Source organism: Hyla sarda, unplaced genomic scaffold, assembly GCF_029499605.1.
Source record: "Hyla sarda isolate aHylSar1 unplaced genomic scaffold, aHylSar1.hap1 scaffold_678, whole genome shotgun sequence".
In the NCBI taxonomy this organism is placed as follows: Eukaryota; Metazoa; Chordata; class Amphibia; order Anura; family Hylidae; genus Hyla; species Hyla sarda.
Window position 1 is genome coordinate 121715 of NW_026610695.1, and position 20347 is coordinate 142061.

At 44.7% G+C, this 20347-nt stretch overlaps 7 non-coding genes across 7 annotated transcripts; all 7 read right to left on the minus strand.

Moving 5' to 3' along the window:
- Positions 1-5366: 5366 nt before the first annotated feature.
- LOC130343329 (U2 spliceosomal RNA) lies at positions 5367-5557 on the minus strand. The gene has a single exon (XR_008882673.1). It is a non-coding gene; the product is annotated as a U2 spliceosomal RNA (small nuclear RNA).
- Positions 5558-7657: 2100 nt separating this feature from the next.
- On the minus strand, positions 7658-7848 carry LOC130343330 (U2 spliceosomal RNA). The gene has a single exon (XR_008882674.1). It is a non-coding gene; the product is annotated as a U2 spliceosomal RNA (small nuclear RNA).
- A 2086-nt stretch (positions 7849-9934) lies between these two features.
- On the minus strand, positions 9935-10125 carry LOC130343331 (U2 spliceosomal RNA). Its single transcript, XR_008882675.1, has one exon. It is a non-coding gene; the product is annotated as a U2 spliceosomal RNA (small nuclear RNA).
- Positions 10126-12212: 2087 nt separating this feature from the next.
- Positions 12213-12403, minus strand: LOC130343267 (U2 spliceosomal RNA). The gene has a single exon (XR_008882627.1). It is a non-coding gene; the product is annotated as a U2 spliceosomal RNA (small nuclear RNA).
- A 2083-nt stretch (positions 12404-14486) lies between these two features.
- Positions 14487-14677, minus strand: LOC130343333 (U2 spliceosomal RNA). Its single transcript, XR_008882677.1, has one exon. It is a non-coding gene; the product is annotated as a U2 spliceosomal RNA (small nuclear RNA).
- Positions 14678-16776: 2099 nt separating this feature from the next.
- Positions 16777-16967, minus strand: LOC130343334 (U2 spliceosomal RNA). Its single transcript, XR_008882678.1, has one exon. It is a non-coding gene; the product is annotated as a U2 spliceosomal RNA (small nuclear RNA).
- Positions 16968-19058: 2091 nt separating this feature from the next.
- On the minus strand, positions 19059-19255 carry LOC130343287 (U2 spliceosomal RNA). The gene has a single exon (XR_008882642.1). It is a non-coding gene; the product is annotated as a U2 spliceosomal RNA (small nuclear RNA).
- Between the last annotated feature and the right edge of the window lie 1092 nt (positions 19256-20347).

Genomic DNA, 20347 nt, shown 5'->3' on the forward strand with positions numbered 1-20347 from the left:
TCAACAAACAGTGCATTCTTGTTGAAGTTACTGTAATAAATAGAGTCTCTTAAAAGCAATAAATTATCTGTTATTTTTCTTTTCGGTACTGCACAAACTTGGTATTCTCCCACAAGGTGGTCCACTACATCACTCAGTCTATTAGCCACAATCTTAGCAATTATCTTGTAGTCACAATTTAATAAAGTTATAGGTCTCCAATTTTTAAGATCTCTGCCATCACCTTTTTTATGAATTAATGTTATGACCCCTTTCTTCATAGATTCAGCTAAAACACCTGAGTTAAAAACATATTGCACCACCCGTGTAAACTCTTTACTTAAAATATTCCAGAACGCGGAATAAAACTCAGCGGGAAGACCATCACAGCCTGGTGTCTTCCCTTTGGCCATCTTATCCAGGGCCTGCTTGATCTCCCCTTCACTAACATCATCAATCAAAAAATCTACTTTTTCAACAGGAACATTATTCTCCAAAATATTACAATAATCATTCATCTCCGTCTCACTGGCTCTGCTCTTATTACTAAAGAGTGTCTCATAAAATCTGCCAATCTCCTTCACCATCTCCTCTCCAAAAACTTCCCCCGTAGGGGTAAAAACAGATTTAAAAACACCTTTAGCATTAAAACATTTTTTAAAGAAATACCGTGTACACTGCTCATTTTCTTCTAGGTGCTGCACTTTAGACTTATATACAATATTTCTTCCCTTTTCCAACAACCTTTTTTTCATCTCCCCCTTCACCTTAACAATCTCATTCTCCACCTCCACACCAACACGTTTAAACTTATAGAGAGTCTCTAACCGGGATACAAGCCTTTCATCACTCCTCCTCTTCTCTTGTGCTCTCTTTATGCAAAACATCTTAAAGAAATTAGAAAACTCTCCTTTAGCCCATTCCCACCACACTAAGACATTACTAAAATCAGGTTGTTTAGAAACACAGGATAAAAACACATGATTAAAACCAGCCATTACTTCCTCATCTTCCAATAGACTTACATTTAATTTCCAGAGCCCCCTCCCAAAATGAAGGGACTCTGTGACACTTATCTCAGCCGACACCATCTTGTGGTCTGAGAAAGTTGACATCATTTGATTGCACCGGACCACCTTAATCCCATCAGAGACCAGGATGTAATCGATCCGGGATTTACAGCGGCCACTATCTGATATGTACGTATATCTTTCATCAGTGCTAACCATCAGTCCAACATCAGTAAAATGCAAGTCTTGAATAATTTGATTTAAAACATTGGAAGTAATATCAGTTCTAACCTCAGCAGAGCTCTCACGATCATTGACGGATCTAATGCAGTTAAAATCGCCAACAATAATAGTATCTTCACGACCAGGGATAAAAAACTTAAGGGACTCTAAAAAAGACAAACGTGCTTGTTTTTCTGCTGGAGCATACACATTAAAAATTCTCATCCTCTGGCCCAAAACCTCAAAAATTAAAACCATACAACGACCAGGTACTAAAATTTGGCAATTTAAAACTTTAATGTCCCTGTTTCGCAATAAAATCCCCACACCTTCATTTTTGTTTTCTGCACATGTGGACCAGAAGGACTGCCCACACTTCCACTCATTTGCATAAGGTGCTGACTTTATTGCACACTCCTGTAAACATATCACATCACTTCTAACATTCTCAAGAATATCAAAAATTGCAGCTCTCCTAATTTCAGACTCAATACTTCTTACATTAATAGTTGTTACAACCAAAGTCATAATAACTAGGAAAAGAAAACCAAATGCTTTAAAATCCATCTTAACTTAGAAATTAACATTTTGGCCTTCAACTTTCCTATGTAAACTTGCAAAACAATCAGGCGACCCTATGTTAGAGTCCCTGTCTATTTCATTATCACTACCAAGAACAAGGGCTTCCTGATCCTCAGACCAGCTCCCTGTCTTACACCTTTTATTCACAACCTGCACATCCTCATCTTCCTCCTCCTCTTCTTCCTTACTGCGAGAAACTCTCTGACCAGGTGTCAGAGATCTCTGAGATGACCCAACAACTTCCATTCCCTCCTCCTCCCCCACAATTGGGTTTGGACATTCAATATCATCCATAGCCTCTTCACTAGAAAGAACATCACCATACACTGTCTCAATTTTCTCCACCACTTTCACTTTTTTTGCTTTTTTCTTTTTCACCAAGGTAAATTCACCTCCCACACCTGTCTCCTCACCAGTCACAGCAGTGGAAACACCCTCCTCCCCTGACCTCTCCTGAGTGCTAATGTGCTCCACTATCACAGAAGTTTCCTCAGCCACCTGTGCCACATTAACACTCACACTCTCACCAACTCCAGGAACAAACCTCCCTCCCCCTTTTTCTCTTTGTTCTCCTCTATTCCCAGCTGCATCAGCATAACTTCTCTTCTTTTTATACCACATATCACAGCCTCTTGCCAAATGTTCCTCACTTCCACAGATATCACATGTCTTCTTCTCTGTACAGATACTTGCTTCATGACCAGTTTTCCCACAATTTCTGCAACATTCTCCTTTCTCAGGGCAATAATCCTGCACATGGCCATAGGCATGGCACTTTCTACAATATTGCAACTGGCCTTCATAAAAGCAGAAACCTCTCTCTCCTCCGATAGAAAACACCTGTGGTATGCTCTTCCTTCCATCTTGCATTCCTTCATCTTTTTTAAATTTTACAATAAACTTTCTCTTACAATTAAAGTACCCAAACTTGTTCTTAAGTCTTCCTATAAATTTCACTTCCTCGCAATACCGGAACAAAAAGTTTGTAACCATTTCATCAGAAACCTTAGGATTATACATGTGGACAATTACTACCTTTGTTGTATTCATAAATAACGGTTCCACTTTAATCTTCTTCATTATAGCAGGCTCACTTTTCCTCTTCATTTCTTCAAGATCCATATAGACTCTCTGGCAAATCTCAGAACCACAAAAAGTAATATCATAAATTCCTTGCCTAGGAAAATCCTGTATAGCCAATACATTCCATACCTGTAGGTAATCAAGCTTGCGAAGAATCTCAAAAACGATTTGGTCAAGTCCGATCGTCCCCCGGTGCTCGCCAGGAACGTAGATCCGCACCGTGTCCTCAAGTCCACGCGCCTTCTCGCTCATTTTTGCAGGTAAAACCCACGATCGCAGCTCAGCAACAATCCAGGGCCCCCCGTAAAGAGGGCCCCGATCACCACTCCTTTCAACCCAAACCACGCACAGAAATCCACACGTGATCTTTGCCAAAAGGCCGAGAAGCGATAACCGTGAAAGGGGCGGGCCCAACAAGGTGCCCTTCATGGGCACTATCACTGCTTGCTGTCAGGGAGGCTGCCAGACAATTTTCCATGCACACTCTGGGCTGGGGGGCAGTCAACCACCAGTACACACAGCAGAACCTAAACCCATACCATTATTGCTAAGCAGCAAGACAGGGGCCCATTGCACTCCCACGGGGCCTTTTTAAATGCAATCCATAACCCGGATTTGCCAGGAACCCTTCTTACTCCTCCTACTTGCATGTGACACTGGGCTTAGGATCTGCATAGGAAACACACACACAAGCACACACCTACCTTTGTTGCCTGCAGATGCCTCCTTGGCTGTCCCCAAACGGTATCAAACCAACACCCACGGGAAGCTGTAAGCATAGAGGACATGCCTGCACCCCATTGGACTTACCTGTGTGGGTTAAACCCGGGTTATTTGACAACCTATGGCGGTGATGGTTCTGCTCAGGCAGAGCAGTGCTGATGCTCCTCATAAAGCTGTCGCTGCTGTGAAGGTTCTAGGTGACATCACAAATCCCTATGGTTACATACACAACAAAGCTGGGTTGTTGTTGTTTACACTCTGCAAGGCCTGTGGAAGTGAGTGACATCATAGCACTGTAGTTCTGAGGGTTCTAGATGGATGCAACAATCTCCTGTTGCTTCTATGAAGGCCATAATAGACGACATCACCAAACAGCTCCATAGTCACATACACAGCAAAGGAGAGATGTTGTTTACACCTAGTGATGTCAGTGGTATTGAGTGACATCACAGCACAGTGCTAAGGCTCCTGGGCCTGGACACAGCAGCGGCTGCAATATCTCAACGGAGAATACGTTTATATATATGTGTGTGTGTGCGCGTATATATATATATATATATATATATATATATATATATATATATATATTTCTCCGCCGAAATCACTTTTAAACCCATTTCCACCTTTTTTTCCCTTCTCTTCCTCTTACTTTTTTTTCACGTTTTTTTACGTTTTTCTCCTTTTCGCCTCTTTTCTGGGCGTATTATTCTTCTTTTTCTTCTTTTTTTTCGTCTAATGCATACCCCATCAGTGCAGCAATGCTTATTCAATACCGCCAGCAGATGGAGACACTGGGGGATAATTTTCTAAGGATTTATACTGATTTTTCCTGTCTGAATTTGTCGCACAGAAAGTTGCAGGCCAAATATGTGTGACATTTCTGCGACTTTAGCTTCTAGAGCATTTTTACAACATTATACATAGGTGCTGAATACATAAAAAGCGACTGTTCAGCGACAGACAAGTCGCATCGGCTGAAAGTAGGCCAGAATGTCAGTCCATGTTGGAGCAGGTTTAGATACAGTCTAAAGTATAGATCTCAAAGTCTGTGCACAGAATTTAGCAAGGGCCTCGCACCTTCTGATGCATCAGGTAGGTGCACAATAGCATAGCCTAACCCTCTGTACTTTGGTCTATATTGATGCGGGACATAGACAGCCAGCTGATGACCAATCCATTAGTGCAATGGATGGCTGGAAGCATTTGTCTTTGCCTTTGCAATACCACAGAAGCAATGCATGGTCAATGTACAGCAATGACACACCTGTGTGAACAGCCAGGAGACCCCCCCCCCCCCCCCCCCCATGTTATGTTACATAGTTACATAGTTAGTACGGTCGAAAAAAGACATATGTCCATCAAGTTCAACCAGGGAATTAAGGGGTAGGGGTGTGGCGCGATATTGGGGAAGGGATGAGATTTTATATTTCTTCATAAGCATTAATCTTATTTTGTCAATTAGGAACATTCAGCACCCACCCGCTATCAAGGCAGCTGCCTATCATGTCATGCCCTACCTGCACAGGTGTGCTGGCTACTCAAATGATCCAATTAAGGAGGCCATTTAGTCAGCAGCAGCAGAAGTCCTGTGCCTGGACGCTCCAACAGCGGCCAGACACAAGCAGAAGCAGAAGCAGCAGAAGCAGCAGCAGCACCACCTTTTGTTTTTTGGCTGCAGCAGCAGCAAGGCCCACAGGGCTGGCTAGCTGGCTAGCCAGCAAGCAGGTAGCAATGAAAGTAGGAATCTTTCTTTTTAACCCTGTAAGGGGGTGGTGCACTGTACCCGAAGATACTGCCATATCGGGTCAATGCATAGGGCGACGGAAGCAAGCTTCGAAATCGGCCCCCGTTCTCAAAAATCCATTTAATATATGGTCCCCAGATAGGGGACGTATCAGATATTAAACTGATAAGAACAGATACTACACTTGATCTTAGCCAAAAGGCCGAGAAGCGATAACCGTGAAAGGGGCGGGCCCAACAAGGTGCCCTTCATGGGCACTATCACTGCTTGCTGTCAGGGAGGCTGCCAGACAATTTTCCATGCACACTCTGGGCTGGGGGGCAGTCAACCACCAGTACACACAGCAGAACCTAAACCCATACCATTATTGCTAAGCAGCAAGACAGGGGCCCATTGCACTCCCACGGGGCCTTTTTAAATGCAATCCATAACCCGGATTTGCCAGGAACCCTTCTTACTCCTCCTACTTGCATGTGACACTGGGCTTAGGATCTGCATAGGAAACACACACACAAGCACACACCTACCTTTGTTGCCTGCAGATGCCTCCTTGGCTGTCCCCAAACGGTATCAAACCAACACCCACGGGAAGCTGTAAGCATAGAGGACATGCCTGCACCCCATTGGACTTACCTGTGTGGGTTAAACCCGGGTTATTTGACAACCTATGGCGGTGATGGTTCTGCTCAGGCAGAGCAGTGCTGATGCTCCTCATAAAGCTGTCGCTGCTGTGAAGGTTCTAGGTGACATCACAAATCCCTATGGTTACATACACAACAAAGCTGGGTTGTTGTTGTTTACACTCTGCAAGGCCTGTGGAAGTGAGTGACATCATAGCACTGTAGTTCTGAGGGTTCTAGATGGATGCAACAATCTCCTGTTGCTTCTATGAAGGCCATAATAGACGACATCACCAAACAGCTCCATAGTCACATACACAGCAAAGGAGAGATGTTGTTTACACCTAGTGATGTCAGTGGTATTGAGTGACATCACAGCACAGTGCTAAGGCTCCTGGGCCTGGACACAGCAGCGGCTGCAATATCTCAACGGAGAATACGTTTATATATATGTGTGTTTGTGCGCGTATATATATATATATATATATATATATATATATATATATATATATATATTTCTCCGCCGAAATCACTTTTAAACCCATTTCCACCTTTTTTTCCCTTCTCTTCCTCTTACTTTTTTTTCAAGTTTTTTTACGTCTTTCTCCTTTTCGCCTCTTTTCTGGGCGTATTATTCTTCTTTTTCTTCTTTTTTTTCGTCTAATGCATACCCCATCAGTGCAGCAATGCTTATTCAATACCGCCAGCAGATGGAGACACTGGGGGATAATTTTCTAAGGATTTATACTGATTTTTCCTGTCTGAATTTGTCGCACAGAAAGTTGCAGGCCAAATATGTGTGACATTTCTGCGACTTTAGCTTCTAGAGCATTTTTACAACATTATACATAGGTGCTGAATACATAAAAAGCGACTGTTCAGCGACAGACAAGTCGCATCGGCTGAAAGTAGGCCAGAATGTCAGTCCATGTTGGAGCAGGTTTAGATACAGTCTAAAGTATAGATCTCAAAGTCTGTGCACAGAATTTAGCAAGGGCCTCGCACCTTCTGATGCATCAGGTAGGTGCACAATAGCATAGCCTAACCCTCTGTACTTTGGTCTATATTGATGCGGGACATAGACAGCCAGCTGATGACCAATCCATTAGTGCAATGGATGGCTGGAAGCATTTGTCTTTGCCTTTGCAATACCACAGAAGCAATGCATGGTCAATGTACAGCAATGACACACCTGTGTGAACAGCCAGGAGACCCCCCCCCTCCCCCCCCCATGTTATGTTACATAGTTACATAGTTAGTACGGTCGAAAAAAGACATATGTCCATCAAGTTCAACCAGGGAATTAAGGGGTAGGGGTGTGGCGCGATATTGGGGAAGGGATGAGATTTTATATTTCTTCATAAGCATTAATCTTATTTTGTCAATTAGGAACATTCAGCACCCACCCGCTATCAAGGCAGCTGCCTATCATGTCATGCCCTACCTGCACAGGTGTGCTGGCTACTCAAATGATCCAATTAAGGAGGCCATTTAGTCAGCAGCAGCAGAAGTCCTGTGCCTGGACGCTCCAACAGCGGCCAGACACAAGCAGAAGCAGAAGCAGCAGAAGCAGCAGCAGCACCACCTTTTGTTTTTTGGCTGCAGCAGCAGCAAGGCCCACAGGGCTGGCTAGCTGGCTAGCCAGCAAGCAGGTAGCAATGAAAGTAGGAATCTTTCTTTTTAACCCTGTAAGGGGGTGGTGCACTGTACCCGAAGATACTGCCATATCGGGTCAATGCATAGGGCGACGGAAGCAAGCTTCGAAATCGGCCCCCGTTCTCAAAAATCCATTTAATATATGGTCCCCAGATAGGGGACGTATCAGATATTAAACTGATAAGAACAGATACTACACTTGATCTTAGCCAAAAGGCCGAGAAGCGATAACCGTGAAAGGGGCGGGCCCAACAAGGTGCCCTTCATGGGCACTATCACTGCTTGCTGTCAGGGAGGCTGCCAGACAATTTTCCATGCACACTCTGGGCTGGGGGGCAGTCAACCACCAGTACACACAGCAGAACCTAAACCCATACCATTATTGCTAAGCAGCAAGACAGGGGCCCATTGCACTCCCACGGGGCCTTTTTAAATGCAATCCATAACCCGGATTTGCCAGGAACCCTTCTTACTCCTCCTACTTGCATGTGACACTGGGCTTAGGATCTGCATAGGAAACACACACACAAGCACACACCTACCTTTGTTGCCTGCAGATGCCTCCTTGGCTGTCCCCAAACGGTATCAAACCAACACCCACGGGAAGCTGTAAGCATAGAGGACATGCCTGCACCCCATTGGACTTACCTGTGTGGGTTAAACCCGGGTTATTTGACAACCTATGGCGGTGATGGTTCTGCTCAGGCAGAGCAGTGCTGATGCTCCTCATAAAGCTGTCGCTGCTGTGAAGGTTCTAGGTGACATCACAAATCCCTATGGTTACATACACAACAAAGCTGGGTTGTTGTTGTTTACACTCTGCAAGGCCTGTGGAAGTGAGTGACATCATAGCACTGTAGTTCTGAGGGTTCTAGATGGATGCAACAATCTCCTGTTGCTTCTATGAAGGCCATAATAGACGACATCACCAAACAGCTCCATAGTCACATACACAGCAAAGGAGAGATGTTGTTTACACCTAGTGATGTCAGTGGTATTGAGTGACATCACAGCACAGTGCTAAGGCTCCTGGGCCTGGACACAGCAGCGGCTGCAATATCTCAACGGAGAATACGTTTATATATATGTGTGTGTGTGTGTGCGCGTATATATATATATATATATATATATATATATATATATTTCTCCGCCGAAATCACTTTTAAACCCATTTCCACCTTTTTTTCCCTTCTCTTCCTCTTACTTTTTTTTCACGTTTTTTTACGTTTTTCTCCTTTTCGCCTCTTTTCTGGGCGTATTATTCTTCTTTTTCTTCTTTTTTTTCGTCTAATGCATACCCCATCAGTGCAGCAATGCTTATTCAATACCGCCAGCAGATGGAGACACTGGGGGATAATTTTCTAAGGATTTATACTGATTTTTCCTGTCTGAATTTGTCGCACAGAAAGTTGCAGGCCAAATATGTGTGACATTTCTGCGACTTTAGCTTCTAGAGCATTTTTACAACATTATACATAGGTGCTGAATACATAAAAAGCGACTGTTCAGCGGCAGACAAGTCGCATCGGCTGAAAGTAGGCCAGAATGTCAGTCCATGTTGGAGCAGGTTTAGATACAGTCTAAAGTATAGATCTCAAAGTCTGTGCACAGAATTTAGCAAGGGCCTCGCACCTTCTGATGCATCAGGTAGGTGCACAATAGCATAGCCTAACCCTCTGTACTTTGGTCTATATTGATGCGGGACATAGACAGCCAGCTGATGACCAATCCATTAGTGCAATGGATGGCTGGAAGCATTTGTCTTTGCCTTTGCAATACCACAGAAGCAATGCATGGTCAATGTACAGCAATGACACACCTGTGTGAACAGCCAGGAGACCCCCCCCCCCCCATGTTATGTTACATAGTTACATAGTTAGTACGGTCGAAAAAAGACATATGTCCATCAAGTTCAACCAGGGAATTAAGGGGTAGGGGTGTGGCGCGATATTGGGGAAGGGATGAGATTTTATATTTCTTCATAAGCATTAATCTTATTTTGTCAATTAGGAACATTCAGCACCCACCCGCTATCAAGGCAGCTGCCTATCATGTCATGCCCTACCTGCACAGGTGTGCTGGCTACTCAAATGATCCAATTAAGGAGGCCATTTAGTCAGCAGCAGCAGAAGTCCTGTGCCTGGACGCTCCAACAGCGGCCAGACACAAGCAGAAGCAGAAGCAGCAGAAGCAGCAGCAGCACCACCTTTTGTTTTTTGGCTGCAGCAGCAGCAAGGCCCACAGGGCTGGCTAGCTGGCTAGCCAGCAAGCAGGTAGCAATGAAAGTAGGAATCTTTCTTTTTAACCCTGTAAGGGGGTGGTGCACTGTACCCGAAGATACTGCCATATCGGGTCAATGCATAGGGCGACGGAAGCAAGCTTCGAAATCGGCCCCCGTTCTCAAAAATCCATTTAATATATGGTCCCCAGATAGGGGACGTATCAGATATTAAACTGATAAGAACAGATACTACACTTGATCTTAGCCAAAAGGCCGAGAAGCGATAACCGTGAAAGGGGCGGGCCCAACAAGGTGCCCTTCATGGGCACTATCACTGCTTGCTGTCAGGGAGGCTGCCAGACAATTTTCCATGCACACTCTGGGCTGGGGGGCAGTCAACCACCAGTACACACAGCAGAACCTAAACCCATACCATTATTGCTAAGCAGCAAGACAGGGGCCCATTGCACTCCCACGGGGCCTTTTTAAATGCAATCCATAACCCGGATTTGCCAGGAACCCTTCTTACTCCTCCTACTTGCATGTGACACTGGGCTTAGGATCTGCATAGGAAACACACACACAAGCACACACCTACCTTTGTTGCCTGCAGATGCCTCCTTGGCTGTCCCCAAACGGTATCAAACCAACACCCACGGGAAGCTGTAAGCATAGAGGACATGCCTGCACCCCATTGGACTTACCTGTGTGGGTTAAACCCGGGTTATTTGACAACCTATGGCGGTGATGGTTCTGCTCAGGCAGAGCAGTGCTGATGCTCCTCATAAAGCTGTCGCTGCTGTGAAGGTTCTAGGTGACATCACAAATCCCTATGGTTACATACACAACAAAGCTGGGTTGTTGTTGTTTACACTCTGCAAGGCCTGTGGAAGTGAGTGACATCATAGCACTGTAGTTCTGAGGGTTCTAGATGGATGCAACAATCTCCTGTTGCTTCTATGAAGGCCATAATAGACGACATCACCAAACAGCTCCATAGTCACATACACAGCAAAGGAGAGATGTTGTTTACACCTAGTGATGTCAGTGGTATTGAGTGACATCACAGCACAGTGCTAAGGCTCCTGGGCCTGGACACAGCAGCGGCTGCAATATCTCAACGGAGAATACGTTTATATATATGTGTGTGTGTGCGCGTATATATATATATATATATATATATATATATATATATATATTTCTCCGCCGAAATCACTTTTAAACCCATTTCCACCTTTTTTTCCCTTCTCTTCCTCTTACTTTTTTTTCACGTTTTTTTACGTTTTTCTCCTTTTCGCCTCTTTTCTGGGCGTATTATTCTTCTTTTTCTTCTTTTTTTTCGTCTAATGCATACCCCATCAGTGCAGCAATGCTTATTCAATACCGCCAGCAGATGGAGACACTGGGGGATAATTTTCTAAGGATTTATACTGATTGTTCCTGTCTGAATTTGTCGCACACAAAGTTGCAGGCCAAATATGTGTGACATTTCTGCGACTTTAGCTTCTAGAGCATTTTTACAACATTATACATAGGTGCTGAATACATAAAAAGCGACTGTTCAGCGACAGACAAGTCGCATCGGCTGAAAGTAGGCCAGAATGTCAGTCCATGTTGGAGCAGGTTTAGATACAGTCTAAAGTATAGATCTCAAAGTCTGTGCACAGAATTTAGCAAGGGCCTCGCACCTTCTGATGCATCAGGTAGGTGCACAATAGCATAGCCTAACCCTCTGTACTTTGGTCTATATTGATGCGGGACATAGACAGCCAGCTGATGACCAATCCATTAGTGCAATGGATGGCTGGAAGCATTTGTCTTTGCCTTTGCAATACCACAGAAGCAATGCATGGTCAATGTACAGCAATGACACACCTGTGTGAACAGCCAGGAGACCCCCCCCCCCCCCATGTTATGTTACATAGTTACATAGTTAGTACGGTCGAAAAAAGACATATGTCCATCAAGTTCAACCAGGGAATTAAGGGGTAGGGGTGTGGCGCGATATTGGGGAAGGGATGAGATTTTATATTTCTTCATAAGCATTAATCTTATTTTGTCAATTAGGAACATTCAGCACCCACCCGCTATCAAGGCAGCTGCCTATCATGTCATGCCCTACCTGCACAGGTGTGCTGGCTACTCAAATGATCCAATTAAGGAGGCCATTTAGTCAGCAGCAGCAGAAGTCCTGTGCCTGGACGCTCCAACAGCGGCCAGACACAAGCAGAAGCAGAAGCAGCAGAAGCAGCAGCAGCACCACCTTTTGTTTTTTGGCTGCAGCAGCAGCAAGGCCCACAGGGCTGGCTAGCTGGCTAGCCAGCAAGCAGGTAGCAATGAAAGTAGGAATCTTTCTTTTTAACCCTGTAAGGGGGTGGTGCACTGTACCCGAAGATACTGCCATATCAGGTCAATGCATAGGGCGACGGAAGCAAGCTTCGAAATCGGCCCCCGTTCTCAAAAATCCATTTAATATATGGTCCCCAGATAGGGGACGTATCAGATATTAAACTGATAAGAACAGATACTACACTTGATCTTAGCCAAAAGGCCGAGAAGCGATAACCGTGAAAGGGGCGGGCCCAACAAGGTGCCCTTCATGGGCACTATCACTGCTTGCTGTCAGGGAGGCTGCCAGACAATTTTCCATGCACACTCTGGGCTGGGGGCAGTCAACCACCAGTACACACAGCAGAACCTAAACCCATACCATTATTGCTAAGCAGCAAGACAGGGGCCCATTGCACTCCCACGGGGCCTTTTTAAATGCAATCCATAACCCGGATTTGCCAGGAACCCTTCTTACTCCTCCTACTTGCATGTGACACTGGGCTTAGGATCTGCATAGGAAACACACACACAAGCACACACCTACCTTTGTTGCCTGCAGATGCCTCCTTGGCTGTCCCCAAACGGTATCAAACCAACACCCACGGGAAGCTGTAAGCATAGAGGACATGCCTGCACCCAATTGGACTTACCTGTGTGGGTTAAACCCGGGTTATTTGACAACCTATGGCGGTGATGGTTCTGCTCAGGCAGAGCAGTGCTTATGCTCCTCATAAAGCTGTCGCTGCTGTGAAGGTTCTAGGTGACATCACAAATCCCTATGGTTACATACACAACAAAGCTGGGTTGTTGTTGTTTACACTCTGCAAGGCCTGTGGAAGTGAGTGACATCATAGCACTGTAGTTCTGAGGGTTCTAGATGGATGCAACAATCTCCTGTTGCTTCTATGAAGGCCATAATAGACGACATCACCAAACAGCTCCATAGTCACATACACAGCAAAGGAGAGATGTTGTTTACACCTAGTGATGTCAGTGGTATTGAGTGACATCACAGCACAGTGCTAAGGCTCCTGGGCCTGGACACAGCAGCGGCTGCAATATCTCAACGGAGAATACGTTTATATATATGTGTGTGTGTGCGCGTATATATATATATATATATATATATATATATATATATATATATTTCTCCGCCGAAATCACTTTTAAACCCATTTCCACCTTTTTTTCCCTTCTCTTCCTCTTACTTTTTTTCACGTTTTTTTACGTTTTTCTCCTTTTCGCCTCTTTTCTGGGCGTATTATTCTTCTTTTTCTTCTTTTTTTTCGTCTAATGCATACCCCATCAGTGCAGCAATGCTTATTCAATACCGCCAGCAGATGGAGACACTGGGGGATAATTTTCTAAGGATTTATACTGATTTTTCCTGTCTGAATTTGTCGCACAGAAAGTTGCAGGCCAAATATGTGTGACATTTCTGCGACTTTAGCTTCTAGAGCATTTTTACAACATTATACATAGGTGCTGAATACATAAAAAGCGACTGTTCAGCGGCAGACAAGTCGCATCGGCTGAAAGTAGGCCAGAATGTCAGTCCATGTTGGAGCAGGTTTAGATACAGTCTAAAGTATAGATCTCAAAGTCTGTGCACAGAATTTAGCAAGGGCCTCGCACCTTCTGATGCATCAGGTAGGTGCACAATAGCATAGCCCAACCCTCTGTACTTTGGTCTATATTGATGCGGGACATAGACAGCCAGCTGATGACCAATCCATTAGTGCAATGGATGGCTGGAAGCATTTGTATTTGCCTTTGCAATACCACAGAAGCAATGCATGGTCAATGTACAGCAATGACACACCTGTGTGAACAGCCAGGAGACCCCCCCCCCCCCCCCATGTTATGTTACATAGTTACATAGTTAGTACGGTCGAAAAAAGACATATGTCCATCAAGTTCAACCAGGGAATTAAGGGGTAGGGGTGTGGCGCGATATTGGGGAAGGGATGAGATTTTATATTTCTTCATAAGCATTAATCTTATTTTGTCAATTAGGAACATTCAGCACCCACCCGCTATCAAGGCAGCTGCCTATCATGTCATGCCCTACCTGCACAGGTGTGCTGGCTACTCAAATGATCCAATTAAGGAGGCCATTTAGTCAGCAGCAGCAGAAGTCCTGTGCCTGGACGCTCCAACAGCGGCCAGACACAAGCAGAAGCAGCAGAAGCAGCAGCAGCACCACCTTTTGTTTTTTGGCTGCAGCAGCAGCAAGGCCCACAGGGCTGGCTAGCTGGCTAGCCAGCAAGCAGGTAGCAATGAAAGTAGGAATCTTTCTTTTTAACCCTGTAAGGGGGTGGTGCACTGTACCCGAAGATACTGCCATATCGGGTCAATGCATAGGGCGACGGAAGCAAGCTTCGAAATCGGCCCCCGTTCTCAAAAATCCATTTAATATATGGTCCCCAGATAGGGGACGTATCAGATATTAAACTGATAAGAACAGATACTACACTTGATCTTAGCCAAAAGGCCGAGAAGCGATAACCGTGAAAGGGGCGGGCCCAACAAGGTGCCCTTCATGGGCACTATCACTGCTTGCTGTCAGGGAGGCTGCCAGACAATTTTCCATGCACACTCTGGGCTGGGGGGCAGTCAACCACCAGTACACACAGCAGAACCTAAACCCATACCATTATTGCTAAGCAGCAAGACAGGGGCCCATTGCACTCCCACGGGGCCTTTTTAAATGCAATCCATAACCCGGATTTGCCAGGAACCCTTCTTACTCCTCCTACTTGCATGTGACACTGGGCTTAGGATCTGCATAGGAAACACACACACAAGCACACACCTACCTTTGTTGCCTGCAGATGCCTCCTTGGCTGTCCCCAAACGGTATCAAACCAACACCCACGGGAAGCTGTAAGCATAGAGGACATGCCTGCACCCCATTGGACTTACCTGTGTGGGTTAAACCCGGGTTATTTGACAACCTATGGCGGTGATGGTTCTGCTCAGGCAGAGCAGTGCTGATGCTCCTCATAAAGCTGTCGCTGCTGTGAAGGTTCTAGGTGACATCACAAATCCCTATGGTTACATACACAACAAAGCTGGGTTGTTGTTGTTTACACTCTGCAAGGCCTGTGGAAGTGAGTGACATCATAGCACTGTAGTTCTGAGGGTTCTAGATGGATGCAACAATCTCCTGTTGCTTCTATGAAGGCCATAATAGACGACATCACCAAACAGCTCCATAGTCACATACACAGCAAAGGAGAGATGTTGTTTACACCTAGTGATGTCAGTGGTATTGAGTGACATCACCGCACAGTGCTAAGGCTCCTGGGCCTGGACACAGCAGCGGCTGCAATATCTCAACGGAGAATACGTTTATATATATGTGTGTGTGTGCGCGTATATATATATATATATATATATATATATATATATATATATATATATATTCTCCGCCGAAATCACTTTTAAACCCATTTCCACCTTTTTTTCCCTTCTCTTCCTCTTACTTTTTTTTCACGTTTTTTTACGTTTTTCTCCTTTTCGCCTCTTTTCTGGGCGTATTATTCTTCTTTTTCTTCTTTTTTTTCGTCTAATGCATACCCCATCAGTGCAGTAATGCTTATTCAATACCGCCAGCAGATGGAGACACTGGGGGATAATTTTCTAAGGATTTATACTGATTTTTCCTGTCTGAATTTGTCGCACAGAAAGTTGCAGGCCAAATATGTGTGACATTTCTGCGACTTTAGCTTCTAGAGCATTTTTACAACATTATACATAGGTGCTGAATACATAAAAAGCGACTGTTCAGCGGCAGACAAGTCGCATCGGCTGAAAGTAGGCCAGAATGTCAGTCCATGTTGGAGCAGGTTTAGATACAGTCTAAAGTATAGATCTCAAAGTCTGTGCACAGAATTTAGCAAGGGCCTCGCACCTTCTGATGCATCAGGTAGGTGCACAATAGCATAGCCCAACCCTCTGTACTTTGGTCTATATTGATGCGGGACATAGACAGCCAGCTGATGACCAATCCATTAGTGCAATGGATGGCTGGAAGCATTTGTCTTTGCCTTTGCAATACCACAGAAGCAATGCATGGTCAATGTACAGCAATGACACACCTGTGTGAACAGCCAGGAGACCCCCCCCCCCCCCCCCCCATGTTATGTTACATAGTTACATAGTTAGTACGGTCGAAAAAAGACATATGTCCATCAAGTTCAACCAGGGAATTAAGGGGTAGGGGTGTGGCGCGATATTGGGGAAGGGATGAGATTTTATATTTCTTCATAAGCATTAATCTTATTTTGTCAATTAGGAACATTCAGCACCCACCCGCTATCAAGGCAGCTGCCTATCATGTCATGCCCTACCTGCACAGGTGTGCTGGCTACTCAAATGATCCAATTAAGGAGGCCATTTAGTCAGCAGCAGCAGAAGTCCTGTGCCTGGACGCTCCAACAGCGGCCAGACACAAGCAGAAGCAGAAGCAGCAGAAGCAGCAGCAGCACCACCTTTTGTTTTTTGGCTGCAGCAGCAGCAAGGCCCACAGGGCTGGCTAGCTGGCTAGCCAGCAAGCAGGTAGCAATGAAAGTAGGAATCTTTCTTTTTAACCCTGTAAGGGGGTGGTGCACTGTACCCGAAGATACTGCCATATCGGGTCAATGCATAGGGCGACGGAAGCAAGCTTCGAAATCGGCCCCCGTTCTCAAAAATCCATTTAATATATGGTCCCCAGATAGGGGACGTATCAGATATTAAACTGATAAGAACAGATACTACACTTGATCTTAGCCAAAAGGCCGAGAAGCGATAACCGTGAAAGGGGCGGGCCCAACAAGGTGCCCTTCATGGGCACTATCACTGCTTGCTGTCAGGGAGGCTGCCAGACAATTTTCCATGCACACTCTGGGCTGGGGGGCAGTCAACCACCAGTACACACAGCAGAACCTAAACCCATACCATTATTGCTAAGCAGCAAGACAGGGGCCCATTGCACTCCCACGGGGCCTTTTTAAATGCAATCCATAACCCGGATTTGCCAGGAACCCTTCTTACTCCTCCTACTTGCATGTGACACTGGGCTTAGGATCTGCATAGGAAACACACACACAAGCACACACCTACCTTTGTTGCCTGCAGATGCCTCCTTGGCTGTCCCCAAACGGTATCAAACCAACACCCACGGGAAGCTGTAAGCATAGAGGACATGCCTGCACCCCATTGGACTTACCTGTGTGGGTTAAACCCGGGTTATTTGACAACCTATGGCGGTGATGGTTCTGCTCAGGCAGAGCAGTGCTGATGCTCCTCATAAAGCTGTCGCTGCTGTGAAGGTTCTAGGTGACATCACAAATCCCTATGGTTACATACACAACAAAGCTGGGTTGTTGTTGTTTACACTCTGCAAGGCCTGTGGAAGTGAGTGACATCATAGCACTGTAGTTCTGAGGGTTCTAGATGGATGCAACAATCTCCTGTTGCTTCTATGAAGGCCATAATAGACGACATCACCAAACAGCTCCATAGTCACATACACAGCAAAGGAGAGATGTTGTTTACACCTAGTGATGTCAGTGGTATTGAGTGACATCACAGCACAGTGCTAAGGCTCCTGGGCCTGGACACAGCAGCGGCTGCAATATCTCAACGGAGAATACGTTTATATATATGTGTGTGTGTGCGCGTATATATATATATATATATATATATATATATATATATATATATATTTCTCCGCCGAAATCACTTTTAAACCCATTTCCACCTTTTTTTCCCTTCTCTTCCTCTTACTTTTTTTTCACGTTTTTTTACGTTTTTCTCCTTTTCGCCTCTTTTCTGGGCGTATTATTCTTCTTTTTCTTCTTTTTTTTCGTCTAATGCATACCCCATCAGTGCAGCAATGCTTATTCAATACCGCCAGCAGATGGAGACACTGGGGGATAATTTTCTAAGGATTTATACTGATTTTTCCTGTCTGAATTTGTCGCACAGAAAGTTGCAGGCCAAATATGTGTGACATTTCTGCGACTTTAGCTTCTAGAGCATTTTTACAACATTATACATAGGTGCTGAATACATAAAAAGCGACTGTTCAGCGACAGACAAGTCGCATCGGCTGAAAGTAGGCCAGAATGTCAGTCCATGTTGGAGCAGGTTTAGATACAGTCTAAAGTATAGATCTCAAAGTCTGTGCACAGAATTTAGCAAGGGCCTCGCACCTTCTGATGCATCAGGTAGGTGCACAATAGCATAGCCTAACCCTCTGTACTTTGGTCTATATTGATGCGGGACATAGACAGCCAGCTGATGACCAATCCATTAGTGCAATGGATGGCTGGAAGCATTTGTCTTTGCCTTTGCAATACCACAGAAGCAATGCATGGTCAATGTACAGCAATGACACACCTGTGTGAACAGCCAGGAGACCCCCCCCCCCCCCATGTTATGTTACATAGTTACATAGTTAGTACGGTCGAAAAAAGACATATGTCCATCAAGTTCAACCAGGGAATTAAGGGGTAGGGGTGTGGCGCGATATTGGGGAAGGGATGAGATTTTATATTTCTTCATAAGCATTAATCTTATTTTGTCAATTAGGAACATTCAGCACCCACCCGCTATCAAGGCAGCTGCCTATCATGTCATGCCCTACCTGCACAGGTGTGCTGGCTACTCAAATGATCCAATTAAGGAGGCCATTTAGTCAGCAGCAGCAGAAGTCCTGTGCCTGGATGCTCCAACAGCGGCCAGACACAAGCAGAAGCAGAAGCAGCAGAAGCAGCAGCAGCACCACCTTTTGTTTTTTGGCTGCAGCAGCAGCAAGGCCCACAGGGCTGGCTAGCTGGCTAGCCAGCAAGCAGGTAGCAATGAAAGTAGGAATCTTTCTTTTTAACCCTGTAAGGGGGTGGTACACTGTACCCGAAGATACTGCCATATCGGGTCAATGCATAGGGCGACGGAAGCAAGCTTCGAAATCGGCCCCCGTTCTCAAAAATCCATTTAATATATGGTCCCCAGATAGGGGACGTATCAGATATTAAACTGATAAGAACAGATTTTTTTTTTTTTTTTTTTTTTTTAAATCCCTCAGGTAGGGGATGAAAGTACTCCAAGCAATACTTTCAAACTGGCATTACAAACTTTCTGTAACACACAACCCTCTCATCATTGGGAAACTTTATTTATCAATCAAACAGACAAAAAAAAACAATCAAGATAAATCAACAAGATGAATCCATTTTTTCGATTTCCAAATGCCTTCCGCATCAATCCCACCCCTCTTAGAATCCCACAAATAACACAAATACAGTTTGCCTAACACCATTCGCACACTATTATTAACACTCACTTCTTTCCTCAAAAACACATAAACATTCCTCACATCCCACAAGACTTCCTTAATACACGACAACAATAACCACAACACTCTTACATTCTGACCTCCACTTACACAAAGCCCAAACATCATCATCTCAAAAGACAAAAACTCCATACCTGTCAACTCCTTGCATAAAGGACCAAGCCTTCTAACAACCTCACGAGCATACTTACAATTCCAAAAGAGATGAATAACACTTTCAAAACCATTACAACCCACTCTAGGACACACATCACATCTCACCAAACCCCTTGCTTTCTGAAACTCTCTCACAGACAACACACCATGTAGACTTTGCCACACAATCTCCTTTTGCTTATTAGACATACCATCCATCCTTACTTTCTTCCAAACTTTCTCCACATCCGCTCCCCTCACAGAATTAATATTACATACAACCTCTTTACTCTCAATCATTCTCATCACCAAACGTTTATTCTTCAACACACTCATCTCTTCTTCTATCAACTCAAATTTCTCCAAAAACCTCACAACCCACTCATACCACTTAGGAACCTCAAAAGCAACAGGCCTACTCAGATCCCTCTTACACCACTTCAGCCTAACAAACAGTCTTCCAGCAAGAAACTTAGTCATACAAGACATCTTCTTATCTCCTTCAATAATGACCAGTATGAAAACTAAAATATTCACTCCAAAATAAACCTCCAGATTTGGAAAACTCATCCCACCCTTCCGCCAATTTTTAATCACCACTTCTCTCCTTAATCTTTCTACTTTAGACCCCCAGAAAAAGACAAACAAAACCCGATTCAGACTCCTTAAACACATATACTGCGGAGGAAAAATCAT